This window comes from Hypanus sabinus, chromosome 21, assembly GCF_030144855.1.
Source record: "Hypanus sabinus isolate sHypSab1 chromosome 21, sHypSab1.hap1, whole genome shotgun sequence".
NCBI classification, from domain to species: Eukaryota; Metazoa; Chordata; class Chondrichthyes; order Myliobatiformes; family Dasyatidae; genus Hypanus; species Hypanus sabinus.
The window spans coordinates 48,611,481-48,633,526 of record NC_082726.1 but is presented as its reverse complement, the minus strand read 5'-3'; the positions used below and the strand labels follow the sequence as shown (position 1 = coordinate 48,633,526).

General features: G+C 41.6%; 2 protein-coding genes across 2 annotated transcripts in view; one reads left to right on the top strand and one right to left on the bottom strand.

Moving 5' to 3' along the window:
* The window catches only part of cdh23 (cadherin-related 23), a 1,109,092-nt gene that overhangs the window by 184,563 nt on the left and 902,483 nt on the right, over positions 1-22,046 (bottom strand). The window lies entirely within an intron of this gene.
* Positions 1-22,046, top strand: part of vsir (V-set immunoregulatory receptor) — a 58,981-nt gene that overhangs the window by 11,380 nt on the left and 25,555 nt on the right. The window lies entirely within an intron of this gene.

The window sequence follows — 22,046 nt, the reverse complement described above, 5'->3', positions numbered from 1 at the left end:
CATTCCAGAGACCTACAAGTCAGTGTTAGTATGTTGTGGGCATGCTATGTTGGTGCTGGAAGCATGGCATTACTTGAGGGCTGACTGCAGCAAATGGTGACGGTTGACACAAATGGTACATTTCACTATATGTTTCGAAGTACAAGTGGCAAAGAAAGCTCATCTTCTTTAATCGTGACCACGTTACTATAAAACTCCACTTGCACATCCGTGCACATTCTGCAACCCCCCCCCCCCCCCCCAACACCTTGCTCTGGAGCTGCCAGTGTGGTTGAATCTTAATTGTCCATTGAGCAGCCCTGAGGACAATAGGGAAGGATAGGTGCCAGCTGGCCTTGCGAACAACACCACATCCTGTCAACAACTGAGCTGAAAAAGCAACTATCAACTGAAAACTCACGGTGGAGGGGGAGTGTGAGGTTAAAAGCAATAAACATGTCAACAAGAACTGCATGTGAGTAAAATACACAAAGCCAAACTCAAAGTTTTGGGTTAACCGTGGTCCCTGAATACACTGAGAGTAACAACGTTGGGATTTGATAAATGATCTACATTGCTCTGCTCCTTCAGATGATCTTAAGGATATTGTGAGGATCACAAAATGTATTACTTCACTGGCTTATAGACATACATGAGGGCTTATTTGTACACAGTAAGATTCCATAAACAGCAAATAACTGATCGAACGGTCCACTGATGTGATTGGGGGGGGGGGGGGGGTGGATTGCTAAGTTATTGGAGAAATTGCTGGTTATATTTCTATAAAACTGTAGAAGTTTCCAATGAATGAACATAACAAGGTTTCACGTTAAGTTCAGTTTGGTAAACAGTAATCTTGGTCATCTACAGCTGCAGGAGGGATTTTCCTATAGGGGAAGGATGTAAATTAGATGCCAAAAAAAGGGATTTAAATAAACTGCTGCTGCCAATTTAGTTCTAATTCTCTAAAATGCTTGCTCCTCTCTCTCCCTCCTTTTCCCTCTCTCTCTTCTACCTCCCTCTCCTTGTCTCTGTCCCCTCCCTCTCTCTATCCTCTCTATCTCCCTCCCTTCTCCCTCTCTCTCTCCCTGCCCTTGTCCTCCTCGCCCTTCCTCCCTCCTTTCTCCCTCTCTTTACCTCCCTTTCCCTAACTCCCTTCTCTCTCTCTCTCCATCTCTCTACCTCCCTCCCTTCTCTCTCTCTCTCTCTCTCCCTCTCCTCGCTATCTGACCCAATTCAGCAGTGAAAGAATGGTGGAAGGATCCAGTCACAGATTGACATGGTAAACAGGGACATCGTCTCTGAATGGCGGCACAAGGATCTTCCTGTTAAACTAGGAACTTGCAACAGCAATTAGCCTCTAATTGAGCTCATGTTGTGCCTTCTAAACACTTCCACATGGGAAAATGATGTGGGTTGGGATTTTAAAAAAGCATTTGTTAGGAAATACACATCACGATTTCTGTGCTTTTGAGCACGTCATTAAAATGAAATCTCTGCAACACATCACCCTTGCCCTGCGCCTTATTTCTCTAAAGACTCCCTTCATTTTGTCTCATTCGTACACACTCGAAATTAGCAAGTTGTTAGTGAAGAAAGAGGCCGTTCAACACATCAATCTCCCGCTGATTCACTGTAAGAACCAGTTGGCTCAGTCTCCTGTACACTTGTAAATTTTCCACCCCTAAACATTTCTCCAATTCCCTTTTGAAACCAGTCTTCAAATCAGTGCAAGTGGTTTTGTTTGATTGGTTTTGAAATCTCTGCCAAATGACTCAGGCCGAAAACATCAATGTGAACTAAGAAAGCTGGAGTTGTCAAAGAGATCTTAAAGCAAAATTAAGATTCTTCACTTGTCCAGGGAAAGTAATAACTCATTTAAATCATTTTAAAATAAAAGATTTTCAATGGCCAATGAAGAAATCGCAAGGCTCCAGTTTCTGGGTCTCAGTGGACTTCAGTGGCCAAAGATCTGAGATCCGCTGTGCACTAGGAGCACATTGGCCCACAGGAAATCATTAAAATTATTAAATAATTTTACTTAAAAGCTTCAAGGGGAGAGGAGGAAGAGGAGGGAGGGAGAGTGGGAGGGGAGAGAGGGGGAGATGGAAAGAAGGGGAGAAGGAGGAGGGGGAGAGAAGGGGAAAAGGGGGAGAAGAGGGAGAAAGGGGAGGGAGACCATCAGAGACAGAATGTGATAAAATGGTGGTCATGGCTGGGAAATGTATTTGGCCAGATGTAACTTGAGAGAGGTATTTTGCACTTAATTTTTATTCAGGCATGCATGCAAATGGTAGTGTAGTGGTCAGCGTAATGTTGTTACAGTACCAGCAACCCAGGTTCCATTCTGCAGCTCTAAGGAGTTCATACATCCTCCTGTGACCATGTGGGTTTCCTCTCACGTTCCAAAGATGCACGTAGGTTTAATTGGGCATTGCGGTCTCACTTAGCAGGAGGGGCCTATTACTGTGCTGTATCTCTAACCAAAATGTCAGATGTAATTGTTGTCAGTTGTGATGAAAAACCTAGAACAGTATACAGATAAGGTAACTTACACAGAGAAAAGAATCATTTAATGAGGGAATGAAAAAACTACAAAAACTTCTGCCAACAGAAGAAAAGGCTACGGTGAGTGAGGGCAGTTCTGCGTGCCTAGCAGAGACATTAGGCAGAATGGCCTGTTTCTTCTTCTATTTCTTATGGTATCAGGTTATTTGCAGTCACTCATAGTTGTGCAGTTACCAGACTTGGATGATAGGGGAAAATACCCAGTCATCCCCATTCTGGGTGAGGCGAGTGTACTTCATAAGGTCTACTTCAGCTTCTTGCTTGCTTTTGTGGTGATTGCGTCGTGGTATCAGACTACTACTTCTGCTTGGTGAGCGACAGAAAGAATATTTATATCTGAGTACCTCCATTTAACTTTCAGAGGAAAATACCTGATTCTCTTTAAGAGCCCCTGATTACAGAACATTTTAATGATTTTGAGTGTTTCATACACAATGGTTTTAATCAGCAGGATGTGCTATTTTAAACTAATGAATGAAATCACAAACTGGAATGAGAGGAAAAGGCCTGTTGTTAATAAATGTACAATCATGAAATGTGCCTCTCCCTTAAAATGAATAATAAATACAACTAACCGGAGTATGTATCCCTGTGGTGAACTACATATACCTGTTTGGACATGCCCCACCTGCTGACTGCTCCTATGGCTCCTCCCACTGACCGTGGCTCCTCCCACTGAACCCGGTATAAAGGCGACAGGGGCCTGAGCCCTGCCCTCAGTCTCCAGGATGTAGTATGGTGGTCAATTGCTGCTTGTTACTTGTTCTTTCTTCCAGTCAATAAAAGCCCATATCTCACCTCATGTCTCAGAGAGTTATTGATGGTGCATCAATCCCCCCTCCCCCTTCACTTTTCTTCTATTCCCCACTTTGGTTTCCCTCTTAACTCTTCTCCTCACCTGCCTCTCACGTCACCCTGGTTTCCCTCCTCCTTTCCTTTCTCCCATGGCCCCTCTACTCTCCTATCAGGTTTCTTCTTCTTCAGCCCTTTACCACTTCCACCTATCACCTCTCAGCTTTTCACTTCAAGCCCCCCTCCCCCATCCACTTATCCACCCCTTCACCCATCACCATCTAGTTTGTATTCCTTCCCCTTTCCCCCTTCTTATTTGGGCTTCTTCTCCCTTCCTTTCTGATCCTGATGGAGAATCTCTGCCTGAAATGTCGACTATTTATTCCTTTCCATAGATCTGCCTGACTTGCTGTGTTCCTCCAGAATTTTGTATGAGGTACTTGACTGGCTTGCAACTGAAAACCTCTCAGGACGTGAGCAGTTTCACTGGTTTGTTACGAAACTACTTCCCAAAAAAGGCTTTCGAGATTTGTCAGAGTTATTACATCAACTTTTATTAAAATAGATCCTCATATCCTCATCTCTCTTCCCAAACCCTATCGTGCATTTCATATTCATAATTCACGATTGTTGAATGTCAGTTCCAGTACCCGCGTGCAAAGAACAAAATAATCGTTACTCCAGATCTGATGCAGCACAAATAAATAATAAGATAAAGAACACAATAATAAAAAAAACAATAGATTTAAATACATAAGATAGCTTATAGACATAGATTGATTGTATGTCCCAAAAGTGACACTAGTCATAGGATTGTCTGTAGGTAATGCGACTGACAGGAAATGATAAAGAAGTACTGTTGGAGAGGTGTGGAGGGGCAATAACATCAGTCACAATGACATTCCTCCAAATTGGGTGCTCTCTTTGTGAAATCTGATGTTCAGTTTAAAGACAAACATTCTATAAAAAGGCCTAAAAAAGGGCTTCTTTCAAATTTCATGGAATCCTCTTCCTTAATTTCACTATCCTATTTTTCTGACTTTGCAAGCTTTAACTTGATAATAGTCAGCATGGTTTTGTCAAAGGCAGGTCGTGCCTTACGTGCCTCATTGAATTTTTTGAGGATGTGACTAAACACGGTAGATGTAGTGTATATGGATTTCAGCAGGGCATTTGATAAGGTACCCCATGCAAGGCTTATTGAGAAAGTAAGGAGGCATGGGATCCAAGGGGATATTGCTTTGTGGATCCACTATTGGCTTGCCCACAGAAGGCAGAGTGCTTGTAGATGGGTCATATTCTGCATGGAGGTCGGTGACCAGTGCTGTGCCTCAGGGATCTGTTCTGGGACTCCTACTCTTTGTGATTTTTACAAGTGACCTGGATGAGGAAGTGGAGGGATGGATTAGTAAGTTTGCTGATGACACAAAGGTTGGAGGTGTTGTGGATAGTGTGGAGGGCTGTCAAAGGTTACTGCGAGTCATTGATAGGATGCAAAACTGGGCTGAGAACTGGCAGATGGAGTTCAACCCAGTTAAGTATGAAGTGGTTCATTTTGGTAGGTCAAATATGAAGGCAGAATATAGTATTAATGGTAAGACTCTTGGCAGTGTGAAGGATCAGAGGAATCTTGGGGTCCGAGTCCATAGGACACTCAAAGCTGCTGCGCAGGTTGACTCTGTGGTTAAGGAGGCATAAGGTGCATTGGTCTTCATCAATTGTGGGATTGAGTTTAGGAACCGTGAGGTAATGTTGCAGCTATATAGGACCTTGGTCAGAACCCACTTGGAGTACGGTGCTCAGTTCTGGTCGCCTCACTACAAGAAGGACGTGGAAACCATAGAAAGGGTGCGGAGGAGATTTACAAGGATGTTGCCTGGATTGGGGAGCGTCTTATGAGGATAGGTTGAGTGAAGTCAGCCTTTTCTCCTTGGAACGGCGGAGGATGAGAGGTGACCTGATAGGGGTGTATAAGATGATGAGAAGCATTGATCATGTGGATAGTCAGAGGCTTTTCCCCAGGGCTGAAATGGATAGCACAAGAGGACACAGTTTTAAGCTGCTGGGAAGTAGATACAGAGGAGATGTCGGGGTAAGTTTTTTTACACAGAGTGGTGAGTGTGTGGAATGAGCTGCTGGTGACAATGGTACAGGTGGATACGATAGGGTCTTTTAAGAGACTCCTGGACAGGTACATAGTGCTTAGAAAAATAGAGGGCTATGGGTAACCCTTGGTAATTTCTAAGGTAAGGACATGTTCAGCACAGCTTTGTGGGCCGAAGGGCCTGTATTGTGCTGTAGGTTTTCTATGTTTCTATAATTTATTGTTTTCTGGAAAGAAAGATTAATGCTTAAGCTTCATGCTTTAAGTTTCGTAGTTGGTTTCATAGTTTAGTAATTGGTGAAGCTTAACAGCTTTAAAAAGATAGGCGAAGAGAACTGAGGAAAAACATTTTCACCCAACAAGTGAACAACGATGGAAAGTTTGCCTGAGGCAGAAAACACCCTTGTGGTTAACAAGACCCTTGAGGGACAGATGGTATCTCCAAACCTGGCAGACTAGAGATCGAAAGGTGAGATTAAAATGAGTTTGGGCAGCTCTTTGGTTGTAATGGATGCAATGGCCCGCCTGTGATGTAATCTCTATTCTCCGCTGAGGATCATCACCTTGTGGTGGATAGGTTTGTGAGTTCCTGAGATCCTGAGGGAGATCACTTCTGGAGTTTACCCATCTTACACTGAACTCCTGGTAGGGTCACCTATGGCAGTAAGATCAAGAGAAAGGTTCCAGACAAAGAACGATCCAATCAAGATCTCAACGGCCAATCTGGCAGAAGAAATGACACAGAACAACGGCAGTGAAAACTGCAGCAGTGAAGGATCCGCAGTCACCTTGCATTCCATGCCCCTGACCCTGATCTGTCAAGGTCCATGTGTGAGTTGCCCCTTAGTCAGTTTTCCCACGTTAGATAATGTCACAGAAAGGCATTCTCAATTAAGGGAATCTACCTAGAAACAGCTCCTTAGGAGGACGTCATATTCGATTCGAGTGATCACACCACTAATCTCTACAATTCTACGTATGTTTAAGGAGTTGTAGTGCTATATAATGGAGTGGGGGCATTGGCATCAATATGAATTTATGTTCGCCACATTTCAAGTTAAAACAATAACAATGCAGAATAAAATGTAACAGCTAAAACGATAAATTGCAGAATTACAATGAATTAGATTGTAAGGCTGAGAATCCATCTTATCATACAAGAGATCCACTCTAGAGGTGGGATAGAAGCTGTCTTTGAGCCTAGTAGTATGTGCTTTCAAGCTTTTATATCTACTTGCTGATGGGAGAGGGGCAAAGAGAAAATGTTGGGGATGCGTGGCACCTTTGACTATGTTGGCTGCTTTAATGAGGCAGTGAGAATTATAAACAATCCATAGAGGGGAGGCTGGCTTCTGTGATGTGCTGAGCTGTGTCCAGAACTATCTGCAGTTTCTCGTGGTCATGTGGAGTGCCATTACCATACCAAACTGCTAAGCATCTAAAACCATACAAATCCCTCACCTGTCCAACGGAACAGGTTCTTTAATTTTGCTTTTCAACAAATAACTTAAAATGGACCCCACTTATTTGAGTTTGTCTGGTCCCAGAAAGCAGCAATCATTCTTATTTATTTTGTAGCTACAATGCAATAGGATGCCTCACAGAAATGTTATATGCAACAAAATATGCCAATAATCCACACAATAGGCCAGATGAGCAAAAACTCAAGGGCTTAATGCACAATTAAGGGAAGTAATTCCAGAATTTAGTGGCAAGGAAGCCAAAGGCATGGTTCCTGGTGGTGGGACAATAGAAATTAGAATCATACAAGGGAGTTCTTGGAGGATTGCAAGTCTCCAAAAATAAATAAATAAAGGGAGTTTAGTGAAAAAAAGAGTGAAAATTTCAAGGTTATGGCTCTGTTCGGGCAAAAAGCAATGCAAGCAATGATGACGGATGAACAGAACGTATTGGCACACAAAATGCTAGAGGAACTCATGAAGGTAAAGGAACATCTGATGTTTCTGGTCAAGATCCTTCATTTGTGTCAACAGCAACTTGAAATGCTGACCACTCATTTCCTTCTGTATATGCTGTCAGACTCATTGAGTTCCTCCTCTACTCTGTGTTACTCCGGATTCCAGTATCTGCAGTTCCTTGAGTCTCCAGAACTTGGAGCGAGTTTGGACACAGGTTCCACAAAGCTTTGGGTAGGCTGGTGAAAACTAAGAAAGAGGCAGCAATGGAAGAGCCAAGAATAGACTTAACAAAGGCATGGTTAAGGGTTTTAGTAGCAAATGAAATGAAACGAGGCTAAAAAGGATTCCTTGTGCATTGTAATAGACCCTTTTCAACGATGTACACTCTACCATGTGAAGGCAGGGCACTGTGTGGTACAGCAGCTCTCAATGAAGCAGTGTTAAACTGATAATGAATGGTCATATCAACAAGTGGGACATATTCAGAGGAGCAGATTAAGGTTAGCCTTTGAGCATGTGTTGAACTCAATCAGTGAGACACAAAGACTGATATTGAACAGATGCAAATTGTGGTTTTGAGACACAAACCTCTCATATTTTAAAGGACTATTTCAAATGCTTTTATTCTGCTGCATACTTGGAAATGGTCAGAATTATAAATTTTGGATAAAGGATGCTTTGGAAAAAATAAAAAGCAGACAACTGCATTTTCCATACATTTTCAATAACAAGAGATGATGATGGAAACACTTGACAAATCAGACGCATCAGCAGGATGCAATATTAACGATACCTCTCCCTTCTACAGATGCTGCTCAATTTGATGAGTACTTCCAACGTTTTTGGGCTTTACCTGACATTTTGGGAAGCAAGCTTTTAACGGGCAAAGGTTGGGCACTGAGACCCCCAGTGTTTTGAAACCCTTTCCATTAGCTGAAATACAGAAAATTAATTCAAGGGAAATAGGGTCAGAATGTTAATAGTCTGAGTCTGAGGCCTCTGTTGTTCAGAGTTGACTATGTTTATTGTGTCCTAGCTGTCTAGATACGCAGGCCTGGGCAGTACGATATGGCGAGCAAGCTGTTGCCCATGTAGCAAGCTCCCCCTCTCTATGCAACTGATGAACCCAAAGGAACAGCAGAGACCGATACAGTTTGGTACCAGCAGCATCACAGGAGCAGCCAGTCAACATTGAACTCAATGTAGGACTGCCTTAGGGACTTCAGCTTTGGAGTTTTCCCTCGGGGTTTACTCCCGAAGCCTTCCCCATGAATGGGTATAACCACAAAGCAGCGGAGGTTTGAGATCGGAGATTTCCTTCTCCTAGATGAGCTGCCAACCACAGCTGATGAGCCCCATCTGCCCATATGTTAATATCAAAAAATCTAAAACATTGACAGTTTCACATTGAGAAAGTATCATTGTGATCGAAAGGATGTTGTAGTATCAGGATCGTTGCATCATCAGCGTACAACCTGACACCCAACTTTCAAAGCTCTTTTAACTTTACAAATCTTAACAAGTCTTTCATTGCCTCCTGTCTGGAATTTTTCCAAAAAACCTTTCTCAATCTTTCCCCTGTTTAAAATGTTCTTTCATTGGCCACCTGCCCTAACACAGGCCTTCCTAAGGTTTCGAATGCCCGACTTACAGACACCCATACATATGAATAAGCTCCCATAATATTGACTTCAAAAATCCAATGTACGTATATACTTATTGCCATGTATGACAGAACTATTTTCCCCTCCCTCTCTCCACTTCTAGTAACTGTTCTTTCTTGCCAGTTTTATGTGTTTTTCATACCACTTATTACTCTGGTGATAGAATTACCATATCAAGTGATTTTTGTGTACTTGCCAACTTGCAGACAAAACAGACATCTGTAAAAATGGAATCTGTTCATTACATGGGCACAGCCTGTACCTCTACACAGGGATATATCTGTAGAGTGTACTGGGGGAATTTCATAAGTTAATATCACTTTGTTAATGTAAGTTCATTTACTTATAGTAACACAGGAGGTTTTTCTGGCCATTGGGTCCATGCTGGTGCCCAGCAGAACAAATCCCATCAGCTTTATTCCCTCTCTCCTGATATTTCCTACAGTTATGCAACTTACCCTTTTTCCAGTTGTTGCAGCTCACAGAGGATGTACCAATGTGCTGAAGTCCCACAGTAGAGAGATCAGCTTCTGGGTGTTTGAGAGTGCTCAGGCACAAAGAAAAATGCAAGAAGAGGAAGTGGCCTTTTGGTACTTCAAACCTATGCCATTTTCAATAAAGTTGTACCTCACCCTCTAACTAACTCATCCATTTTCTATTTCTAACTAATATTCCTTGATTTCCTTTCACTCTAAAGTTCTATTTGTCTTACGCCTTGAATATACACAATAAAGGAACACTGCCTGGGCCAGAAAATGCCAGAGATTTACAACTGTTTTTATAAAGCAACTTATTCTTCTTAACAGTCCTTTTATCCCAAGTTTACACATTGCTTCTCTGCCCGGAAAACATGGTCTCTTAACATCTACCCTGTTAACCCCTCTCAGATCCTTGTATCTCTCAATGAAATCTCCAAACCACTCACACAAAAAAAACTCTTACAAGATAATTTTCTCTTCCAAGGAATCAATCCAATAAATCCATGGATGCACTGATTTCATGCCAGGTATATCTATCAATGATGGTACTCAAAGACACCTACATAAATTTTTAACAGCAACAATTCATCTTCATGGTGAAATATTTCTATTTTGCTGGCCATTTGTCTTTGTGTATCAGCTCTGTAAATCGTAGGTGTGTTTTAAGCGCCTACAGGTCGGCATTGGACATTAAGTTGTGAAATGACCAGAGTTCTAGGTAAGTGTGGCCATTTCACACCATTGGATCTGGCATCATTAGCAGCATAGTTGCTATTCATCTGAGTCCATTTAACTTTAAATTACCAGCATCACTTAAGTATTAAGGAATAACTATCAACTTTATTTGTCACATGCACATTGAAATAAACAGTGAAAAACATTGTCTGCGTGAAATGAAATCAGCAAAAGATTATTTAAGTGTCACTCTATGCTTCCAGTGCCAATGTAGCATTCCCACAACTTGCTAACCCTTACCATACATACTTGGAATGTGAGAGGAAACCAGAGCACCTGGAGGAACACCGCACAGTCACAGGGAGAATGTACAAGCTCTTTGCAGGAATTGTACCCCGATCGGTGTAAATCAATGTGCTTACTGCTACAATGCTATGCCACCCCATTTTGCTTGAGTAAACAAAAGCTAAGGTTAGACAGCCAATGGTGCAGAGTTGTCTTCTGGAGGCAGCTTGTGGCTCACAGCTTCAATATTCAAAGTAAATTTATTATCAAAGTGTGGACTGTATATGTCATCATATACTACCTTGAGGTTCATTCTCTTGCAGGCATTCACAGACGCAAAGAGAAATACAATAGAATCAATGAAAAACAAAACTGAACGACTGACAGACAACCGATAGGCAAAAGGAGACAAGCCGTGCAAATATAATACATACACAAATAAATCAATAATACTGAGAGCATAAGTTGTGAAGTTCTTGCAAGTTAGTCCATATGTTGTAACATTTTGCGGTATAACCAGCTGGCTTTATATTCTACAGCTGACATTCTGAAAGGTCTCATCAGAACTGTAAATCATGCTTTTGTGCACACCCACTAGATCACAAATTTAGATCAAAAATTCCTAACCTACCTATTTTGATTATAAATGTCCACAGTACCGTTCAATGGTAAAATAGTCAAAATTTGATGCTGTTGTGTGGGTGTGGAAACTTTATCCAGCAACTGGAGCTGACTTATTATCTGTCCTTGTGACGTTAGCAAATGCATTGTAATACCTTTGCCACAGTATTATCTAGACAACGATCTAATAAGGTTCAATAAGATTACTACAGAAAATTGTGGGTTCAAGAACTGCATCAGCACATTATCTAACATGATACTCAAATGCAGGTAGGAAACAAAACTGAATCATCATCCACCTCCCCCACGCCTTCAATGACTCTGACCCCTGCATCCTGTCCCAGATTATTCATTTACCGAAAAGAATGAAAGTAGATTCACACCTTCAAAATCAAAATACTGAAGGTGCTGGACATCTGAAATAAAAACTGAAAATGCTCAGGAGGTCAGGTAGCAGCTGTGCAAACATAAAACAGACTCAACAACTCAGGAAAAAAAGATGTTTTAACCTGTAATGTTAATTCTGTTCTCCTTTGATGGTTACCTGACCTCATTAATATTTGCACTGTTTTCTGTTTCTGTTGCATAAGAACATTTCAAATGCGCCATATCACACACAGTACAGAATTTTCTAAGCACAAACCTTTAAAGAAATTGCCAAATTACATGTCATCTCATTACCCTTTAAAATAGCAATATTCTATGGTGCAGGCAGTAGAGGCCAATACTCTGGATGCTTTCAAGAAAGAGTTATGATAGAGCTCTTAAAGATAGCAGAGTCCAGGGATATGGGGAGAAGGCAGGAATGGGGTACTGACTGTGGATAATCAGCCATGATCACAGTGAATGGCGGTGCTGGCTCAAAGGGCTGAATGGCCTACTCCTGCACCTATTGTCTATTGTCTATATTGGAATTCTGTATTTTATGGCCAAACTATTATTGTAAACCTCAGGAAAACCAAACCAAATCAAATGAACTTAGTGTCGCATAATGGGTCAAATATTCAATGACAATGTTGTTACTAATAAGATCATAACTGCACTGCCCTGAACATAAATAAACTAAAAATATCTCTTCACACTGATTATGGATAACCCTCGAAATGAAATTTACTGCTGAGCTTATTTACATTAAAAGTTTGCTTGTTGCATAAAGGCAGCATGGTAGTTCAGTGGTTAGAATTATGCCTTACAACGACAAGTATAAGAATGGGGTTCAAATCTCGTCGCTGTCCTCAAGGAATTTGTATGTTCTCCCCATGATTACATAGGCTTCCTCCAGCTGCTCTATTTTACTCCCATGTTCCAAAGACACGTAAGTTAAGGTTATTAAGTCCTGGAGTTGATATGTTGATGCTGACTTATCCCAGCATCTTCGGAATGTGTTGGTCATTGATGCAAAATGACACATTTCACTTTAGGTTTTGATGTTTCGATATCCATGTGACAATTAAATCTAATCTTTAGAAAAATTTTAGAATACTGGATGAACAAGAGATGTCAGACTCAGAATCAGGTTTATTATCACTGGCATGTGACGTGATATTTGTTAATTTAGTAGCAGCAGTTCAATGTAATAATGTAATGTATAGAAGAAAAAAATAAAATAGTAACAATAATAAATAATTAAATCTTATTCAGTATACTCTATACAATATATGTATATTGAATAGGTTAAAAAACTTGCAAAAGCCAGAAATACTATATATTTTTTAAAAAAGGAAGTAGTGTCCAAGGGTTCAATGTTCATTTAGGAATCGGATGGCAGAGGGGAAGAAGCTGTTCCTGACTCGCTGAGCGTGTGCCTTCAGGCTTCATTACCTCCTACCTGATGGTAACAGTGAGAAACGGGCGTGCTCTGGGTGCTGGAGGTCCTTAATAACGGACGCTGCATTTTTGAGACACCGCTCCTTGAAGATGTCCTGGGTACATTGTGTTATGGTATTTGGTGCATCATAAGAAGAAATAGTCCCTTGCAGTTTGGGGAGAACAAATTAAGAGTAGGTGAACGCTTTTCAGAATCCTTTCGAGCATGCCTCTAATTCAGTCCTTGGTTTCACTAACATTGTAGGTTAATGGAGACTGGAGAAGCGGCATCTTCTCTTTACAAAGAGGCATTACACCTTTCTGGTTTGAAGTTGAGCAAATCTAGATATTGAGCATTTCCAGCATTTTCATTTCATAGAACAGTGCAGCACACGACAGGCCCTTCAGCCCACGATGTTGTGTTGACTCTATAGTTTTTAAGTTCAATCTAACCCTTCCTGCCCCCATAAGTCCTCCATTCTTCATTCATCCATTTGCCTATCTAAAAGTCTCTTAAAAGTCCCTGGTGTATCTGCCTCTGTCACCACCTCCGGCAGTGTGTTCCATTCTCTTACCACTCTCTGTGTAGAAAACCTGCTCCTAACATCCCTCCTATACGTTCCTCCACTCACCTTAAAAGAATGTCCTCTTGTATTAACTATTGCCACTCTGGGGAAAAGGCACTGGCTGTCCATTCTATTCTGAGACACATCCTCAGAATAGAGGGACACCCATTTGGAATTTCTTTAGCCAGTGAGTAGCGAATGGGTGGAATTCATTGCCACAGACAGCTGTTGACGCCAGGCCACTGTGTGTACTTAAAGCAGAAGTTGTTAGTTTCTTGATGGGTCAGGGTTTCAGAAGTTATGAGGGAAGGCAGAAGAATGGGGTTGAGAGGGACAATAAATTGGCCATGATGGAATGGCACATCAGACTCAATGGGCTGAATAGCCTTTGTCTTATGGTCTATCTATGCCTCTTATCATCTTATGCACTTCTGTCACCTCTCATCTACCTTTGCTCCAAAGAGTAAAGAGGTAGCTTGCTCAACCTTTCCTCAGATTACAGATTTCCAGTATACACAGAATACTCTTTTGCCAGTTTCAAATGATTCTGTTATTTCTATTTACATTTCTCCACGGTCAGCTTTTCTTCCTTGTCCCATCACTCTTTTGTTATCTTGCACCATCTCTTTAATGACTCACTTTCTTCTACCTTCCACCTTAGCACACAGCTTCCCTTTCATTTCTCCCCTTCCACTTAAACTAAATAGGTTAGTGGCTCCACGGCACAAGCTGGTAAAGATCAATAGAGGTAATGCACCTTTAGACACAAAGTGAAAAGGTAAAGCTCCAGCAGATGTTTAGAGTCCATTGTTGCTTTGATCCAAGAGATCAAAGAACATTTCATGGGCATTTTTCAAAAGGATATGGAGATGGTGTGGGAAGTGTTGTCAGAGATGAGCTGTGATTTTTAACTGTATAGCAGAGGCTGAAGTGCCTGAATGGCTGACTCATCTTCCAAATGTTTCCGTCCTAAGGCAAATCAGGAAAGATCTGCTTTGAAAAACAACTCGAGCTGCCAATGTTCCTCCCTTTGTCAGTGCTGCCAAAACAAAATAGCTGGCCATAACATCTCATTCCTGTTTAATGGATATGCTGCAATAGACTGCACAACAGGCAGCTATTTACTGTATGTGAATCTCAAAGGAAATGTTGGGAATGGACATGGCTGAATGACATTCGTGTGCCAGTTTCTTTAATGGTGCCACTGGCCTGTTCAATATAAATGGAGAAAAATGTTAAGTATGGTGGATTCCAGTTAATTGGGGCACATCAGGACCAGTATATTTTAGCCCAATTATGCAGCTGCCCCAATAGCCAAAATTTCAAGGAAATTGTTAAAAAGGTATTAAAAAGACAAACGATCGTTTAATTGAGTAACAAAATACAGAACAAATTAGAACACTACCAATACTAATGGCGGTCGCCTGTTTTATCAGACGATGACAGGAGACCTGCATGGGAGAGTTTTTAAAGTGGAGAAGCCATTACACTAGGGCAGTTCCACTCTTCGCTCTCAGAAGTTGAGGTCCAGTGGTAAGAGTAGACGTTAAAGCAGGGGTCTTCTCTGGTTGCAATGGCTGACCATGACTTATTCTGTGTCTTTTCATGCTCTTTGCTCTCTACAAAGCATTGCAGACAGACCCGACTTCTTGGTCATTAGGTCTCATATGCCTAGTCCACTGGAGATAACTTGGCATGCTAGGACAGGTATATCCCCATTTCAACAGAGTATGGGACCGGCTGGCTACCATCACCTGGTTTCGTCCTCCCATCGAAGCGGCGGACTGGGGTGTGGCCTCTGTTGCATGCAATTTGCTACTTGGAGCCACAGGTGAGAGCTAAGTGCCTGGGTGAGGACCAAAGTTAACATTTAAGGTGATTGTTGATACCTTCAAATTCTTCGTAGTTCCTAACTTGTTGAAGTGGTGAAGCCATTTCCTTTTCATGCTTGGCCATTTCTGGCATCTTCAAGTCTGAATGCTTGAAACCACAGTGAGCAAAATAATTCTAAATTGTCTTACTACTTATTTGTCACCAAGCACAGTATGGCAACTAATGGCTACCAATGTTGGCGCCAGTTGGAACCTGTCTGGCAAGTCTCCAGCACCACTTAAGTAGCATGGAATCCTGCCAGTTTTTTTAAATTTGTTTTTGTTTTTTATGGGTTGTCCCAAATAGACAGCAGCTCCAACTAACTGATGGCCCAATTAACTGGAATCCACTGTAGTTATATTTTAACTGAGTCATCAGAAATCAAGTGAGTAATATCAACTTACCTATTTAACAAAGTACTAGACTCAAATTCATGTTCTGATGTTAAAATCAATATTTTAACTTTCCTAAAAAGCTTATGGGTGGCAGGGTGAGGATATGTCTCTACCAAAGGCATTCCTCTCTGCGTGACAGCAGGCCACCTTTGGGCAAGATGTAGTACCTGCTTAGGCCCCCTTCCATCCTGATCAGGGTCATGTGAAGCCATGGGAGCAGGTGGTGGATGCTCGTATGAGCAGCTGATATATATCACAAGTATTGGTTATGCAATCATTGACACCAGGCAATCTCTAAGGAGTATTGAAAATGGCTGGGGTCACCCGTCTTGTAAAATCATTGCCCAGAGGAAGGCAATGGCAAACCGCTTCTACAGAAAAATTTGACAAGAACAACCAAGGGGTCAAGGAGACCACAACTGCCCACGTCATAGTCACAGCACTTAATGATGATGAATAATCTTAACCATATTTAACCACCTCAGGTCTTGCAATGCAGATGAGAGAAAATGCTAAGAAGGGTTTTCGGTCAATGACTTTTCAGGAGCCTTCTAATTAAAGGTCATTAACTCTTATTTCTCTCCCCACAGATACAGCCTGACCTACATTGTCTGCTTTTTTAATATTTCCAGCATGTGAAATATCTTGCTTTTTGAATGCCAATACTGAGCTCCTTATTCAAGTACCTCCCATCTGTGACAATGCCAGCAATATCTGTGTTAGGCAGAAAAAGACAGAAGAAAAATTTAGGATCAGAGTCTATGCAGTGTATGGGGACATAGTTTAAAAGCTTCCAGGAAGGGATGTCACAATCCAAAGCCGTATGCTCCAGGAGAGCCGAGGGTGGGCTTTAGTCAAGACAATGAATCACAGTAAATGAAGTACTGACCACCTGTTTCCTTACTTCTCTAGCTGCAGCAGCAGCCCACTAGCTTTAGCAGCTTGAGGTTTAGTTCATCCCAGCACGCACGTATTTTATCAGAAACAAAGTCAGGATGGTTGATGTAAAAAAAAGGCTATTAATAACAGATGCACCACTTTGGAGCTAAAGGCAGAGAGAATTGGCATGGAGATAGAAGCAGGAATACTTTTAAAAGTTGACAATTTTTCATTGAGTGGTTTGAAACAATACCACCATTCAATGAAGTAAGCACATTTTAGCTAAAATTAATTATAGGATCATCAACCCAAAACATTATTTCTCTCTCTAGTGATGCTGCCTGAACTGTTGTGCATCTTCAGCAGTTTCTGTTTTATTTCAGATTTACAGCTTCTGTGGTACTTTACCTTTTATAGAGGCTTATAACCATTTAACATTTTTCCCTTGAAGGAACCGTCAGCTTGCATGTCTTGCTCGTCTTTATGTTGGCAGCCCAGCAGAGGAAACTGTGAGCAGTTTCAAACTCCTGGGGGTGCACATCCTGCACAACCTCTCCTGGTCCCAGAACTACCCTACACAATCAGGGAAGCTCACCAATGCCTCTGCTTTCTGAGGAGGTTGAAGAGAGCTGGACTATGCAATCAATACTCACACCATTCCACAGATGTGCGGTGGAGAGCATCATAACACACTGCATCACTGCATGGAAAAAAACTGCACTGTAGTGGACAGGAAGTCTCTGCAGTGAGTAGTCAGAACTGCCCAATGCATCACCAGCACTAGCCTACTTGCTATGAAGTACATTTATACAGAAAGGTGCTGGGAAAGGGCCAGTAACATCATTAAGGATCCCACCCACTCTGCTCATGGACTCTTGCCCCTACTCCCATTAGGGAGGAGGCCATGTAGCATCCACATCAGAATCAACAGACTCATAAACCGTTACTTTCTCCAAACAGGATGGCTGATCAACATCTCCACCCACTAACTCACCCCTCCACAACACCCACCACTGCTACTATCTGATTTCCTGTCAGTCACCTTATGTACAGACACTCCTGTGCCTAGTGTCACTTTATGGACGTGTAACCTATGAACATAAACTATCTTATGTATTTATATATGTTGTGCTTTTTAATCATTGTGTTCTTATATCATATTGCGTTTTGTGCTGCATTGGATCTGGAGTTACAATTATTTTGCACTCCTTTACATTTTAGTATCGAAGATGACATTAAACAATATTGAATCTTGAATCTTCAGGGAACCTCTCCCCCTCCCCCAACCAAACACTTGCATCTAATAAATAAATGCAAGGAATAGCTGCTAGCATTACACTAGGAAGCAAGGCAGTCATTTATCACACAATTAACCCTTTTCAACCTAATGATCAGATATTTGGATTTTACTATTTTCAATAAGCAAGTTTTGTTTATGTCAGAAAGTTTGAGGCAGAAATGGTGGCCATGAGGTTATAGGATAATAGGGTCTCGAGACTATAACAAGAGAGAGACGACACTTTCAGTTAAATAGCCTACCTGAAAGTTGACACCTCTGCTGGTGCAGTGCTGCATGCAAGTGACAGCCTGGATGATGTGGCCACAAGTCTGAAGTGAGGAGCGAACATATGAATTGTGTTGGATGCAGAATGCCTAAATCGTCCTGTCACTACAAAGCAGTCAAATCGAATGAATGTTGCCAAAAGCAGGGGCATTAGCCAGACGGAATCACAAGTCAACTGTGCACTAGGACAGGATAACAGGGATTTACACTAAACTCACTATTTTGTCACTGTTGTGTGCTAAACGACCTTAAGAAACGAAGTGTTAACTTAGAGACAACACTTTACTGTGTTATTCCATAATGTTTAACATGGATAAAAATCCAGCCTAGAAATTCCCTCTTTTTCTCCTTTAACTGGGACTAAAACAGTGATGTGTGTCATCTTAATGCTGATTTACAAACAACATTGAGATAGCAATCTTCATAGCACTTCTTACGCAGTGCAGTTCTGTTGTGCCACCAGACCCAACAATTGCAAAATCCAGGTCCTGCAATCACTTGAGTTGAGTGTGATGTTCTCCTAAGGGGTTGTATATTAGTGGGTCTTTGGGTGGCTGTAGCCGCCGATCCAGTATCCACATATACTGGCGCAGTGTGGCCACAAGTAAGTGGTGGCTGCGGTTAGCTGCAAAAGCACACAGGTGCCAGCATGACTTTGCAGTTCTGAGTTTGGGAGGCAGCCCTTCCAGGGACACACAATAGAAGCGACCTCTCCATAGTTTTGCACTGGAACTGCGGCTTCCTGAATGGATGTTGCAATGATGAGAGACGGGAAGGCAGAATGAATGCGAGGGGGGAGTGGATGCTCTGAGAGAGCCGCACGGGGTGGTGGAGGACATTACTTTCAGGAGATGTGTTTTTATTTTTTATTTAGAGATAGTTTTCACAAACAGTAAGGCTGATCAACACCTCCACCCACTAACCCACCCCACCCCACCACACCCTCCACCACCACTACTTCATCACCTCCTGTCAATCGCGTTATGTGCCTGGTCTCACTTCATGTACATATAATCAATCTATATATATAAGTTATATTCTATATTTATATTTATTTGTGCTCTTTATCGTAGTGTGGTTTTTATATATTGCATCAGAACTGGAATGACAATTATTTCGTTCTCCTTTACACTTGTGTACTGGAAATGACATTAAACGATCTTGAATCTCGAGCATGGTAACATGCTCTTCTGGACCAACGAGCCCACAGCACTCAATTTTGCCTGCGTGGCCAATTAATCTACAAACATACTAACCCTTACATCTTTGGAACGTGGGATGAATCCAGAGCATGCAGGAAACCTATACGGTCAAGGAAAGAATGTACCAGCTCCTTACAGGACTGTGGTGGGACTGAACCAGAACCACTGACGCTGTGGTAGTGTTACGCTAACCTCTAAGCTGCTGTGCTTAGATCATCTGTGGTTCTTGTCAAAAGTTGTAGGGTAGTAACTGTTTCCGAACTTGGTAGTGTGGGATCTAAGACTTCAATGCTTCCTATCTGATGGTGGTAGCAAGAAAAGGATATGGCCTACATGGTGGGTCAGGGAAAGTGATATTTGAAAAATCTGATAGTTCTGTGGAAGGAGTGGAGTTGCTGCTCGGGCCTGGACAGCTGTAATTCAGAATGGAGGAAGACAGCAGGTGCTGCATTACTTTTGGGTCCTCTACAATAGAAGAATCTTGCTTGCCTTCAAGAAATTCTGCCAGAAAGTTGTTAAATTTCCAGCTAAATGTCAACTCACTCCAAAATCAGCACAAGTTTGCTCCACCCTAGGTTAAACAAACATGGCAGTATTGTTTGCAGCATTCTGGGAAGGAAATTTTAGGCTAATGCATCCAGCTGTTATCCTAATGTTTATTAATATAGCATACTAATGTCCTGCTGCACAACTATGGTTGCGTCTCCTTTTGTTTAAAGGCTGTAGGCAGCCTCAGTCAGGAACTACATGGGAAAATCATGTGGGAACAGATTATGGTGAGTTCAAAGTAAATTTATTATCAGAGTATATATATGTCATTATGTAGTACTCCAAGATTAATTTTCTTGCAAGCATTCACAGTAGATACAAAGAAATGCAACAGCATCAATTAAAAGCTACACATAGAGGTGGACGAACAACCAATGTGCAAAAGAATCATTCTGCCCTATATTCATTTAAAGGAGTTACAACGGAGTACTCCCTGCACCCCAGAAACAGTAAAGCCTTATTGGCTGGATTGTATTTTGAGAAAGTCAATAATACGATTCTTTCTTGTTATTGATGCAGAAGTATGATTGTGCTCTTTTCTATTTTGAAGTGTGACATGGGAGCATGCAGGGGTGCATTGTTTCACTTCTCTGGGCAACCGCTCATTAGACACAAAATGCTGGAGAAACTCAGCAGGTCAAGCAGCATCTACGGAGAGGAAAAACAGTAAGCATTTCGGGCTGAGACCCTTCATCAGGACTGATAAAGCACACCAGAATCTTCATCAGTACTAAAGCTGCCTGACCCACTGAGTTCCTCCAGCACTTTATGTGTGTGTTACCCTGGATCTGCAGCATCTGAAGAAACTCTTGTGTTTATGATTAGCTGCTCATTAAACAATGGGTTCAAGAGAGATGATAACATTAACCATCACCCACGGGCTAACTGTTAGTAGACAGTGTGAGGACTGCCTTTCCTCCTGTGGTTATTGCTGATTTCTACTCATATGGACAAAGATTTGACCAAAACTATGAAGGTATTTTTAAAGTTAGAAATGAACTGCTGGCGAAGCAGAGCAGAGGCAAACAAGGCACCTTTTAACTATGTTTCAGGGTGTACTTCACAAAGTGATGAAAAAATGAAAGCACCCCTTCAGCTACACGCAATTCAATTATTTTGTTGATGATCTCAAGTTACTGTTTCAGTGCAGATAGATTCAAGAGATTAGAAAATAAGATCTGGGTAACATAGCATAGATCAAGTGGGCTGAATGGTCTGTTGTGTGCGATAAATTATTTTTTGCACAGTAAAGTTTGGTAGGTGCTGCCTGAGTGGGAACTGTAGATAGATACAATAGTCTCATTCAATGGGGAATTGATTAAATAGTTGAAAGGGGGAATGAAATGCAGGGCAATGGTGAAAGACTGGCAAAAGAATTAACTGGAGACATAACCAAAGGACTAGTGCAGGCACAAAGGGCCAAATGGCTTTGGTTACTATCGTCCCATTCTAGGACAAAACATGCCTTCTTCATATCTTTGTTTTACTATTTTGAGTTTCAGATACCTCATTGCACAGAGCATGCCTCTTGCAACATTTAAATCATCTTCTGAAAATATCACAGCTTCTTCTTAGCACCATGGTTATATTTGTAAACAAGAAGTTTTGAATCTGTCACACCAGATTTGTCGGGGGGAAGGGCTTCAAGGGAAGCATCCCAGGAGACGAGACATGGAATGGCAGAGAAGGAATGTTAGTCATTTCTTCTATGCGCCATCGTGAATTTAAAAGCACATAAATAGTTAATCAATTCTACTTGTACTTAATAAAACAATTATGATTTGGACACAGATACATCCTGGCAGCAGAGCATCTGGCACGCTGTATCTAACCCACTGGTCTATAAAAGTACTGGAGGACGTGAACAGCCCCCCCTTCCCCTTGGTTATGTGATCACCAGAACAACTTGAGAAAATCAACCTGAGTCTAAAAATAATAATTAAGTGTAACTGAGAGACAACTGTAAGGCAAGACTTTGCAATTCTAATAAAAATCTGGATTTTAGCTGTAGAAGTCCACAATGGGTATGTTTTGATGATTTAGAGCTGCACACAAAGACTTCCCTTTTTTGGTATCATCTTAGACTCTACAAAATCATGGCCATTAATATTATCTTTTATTCCAAAG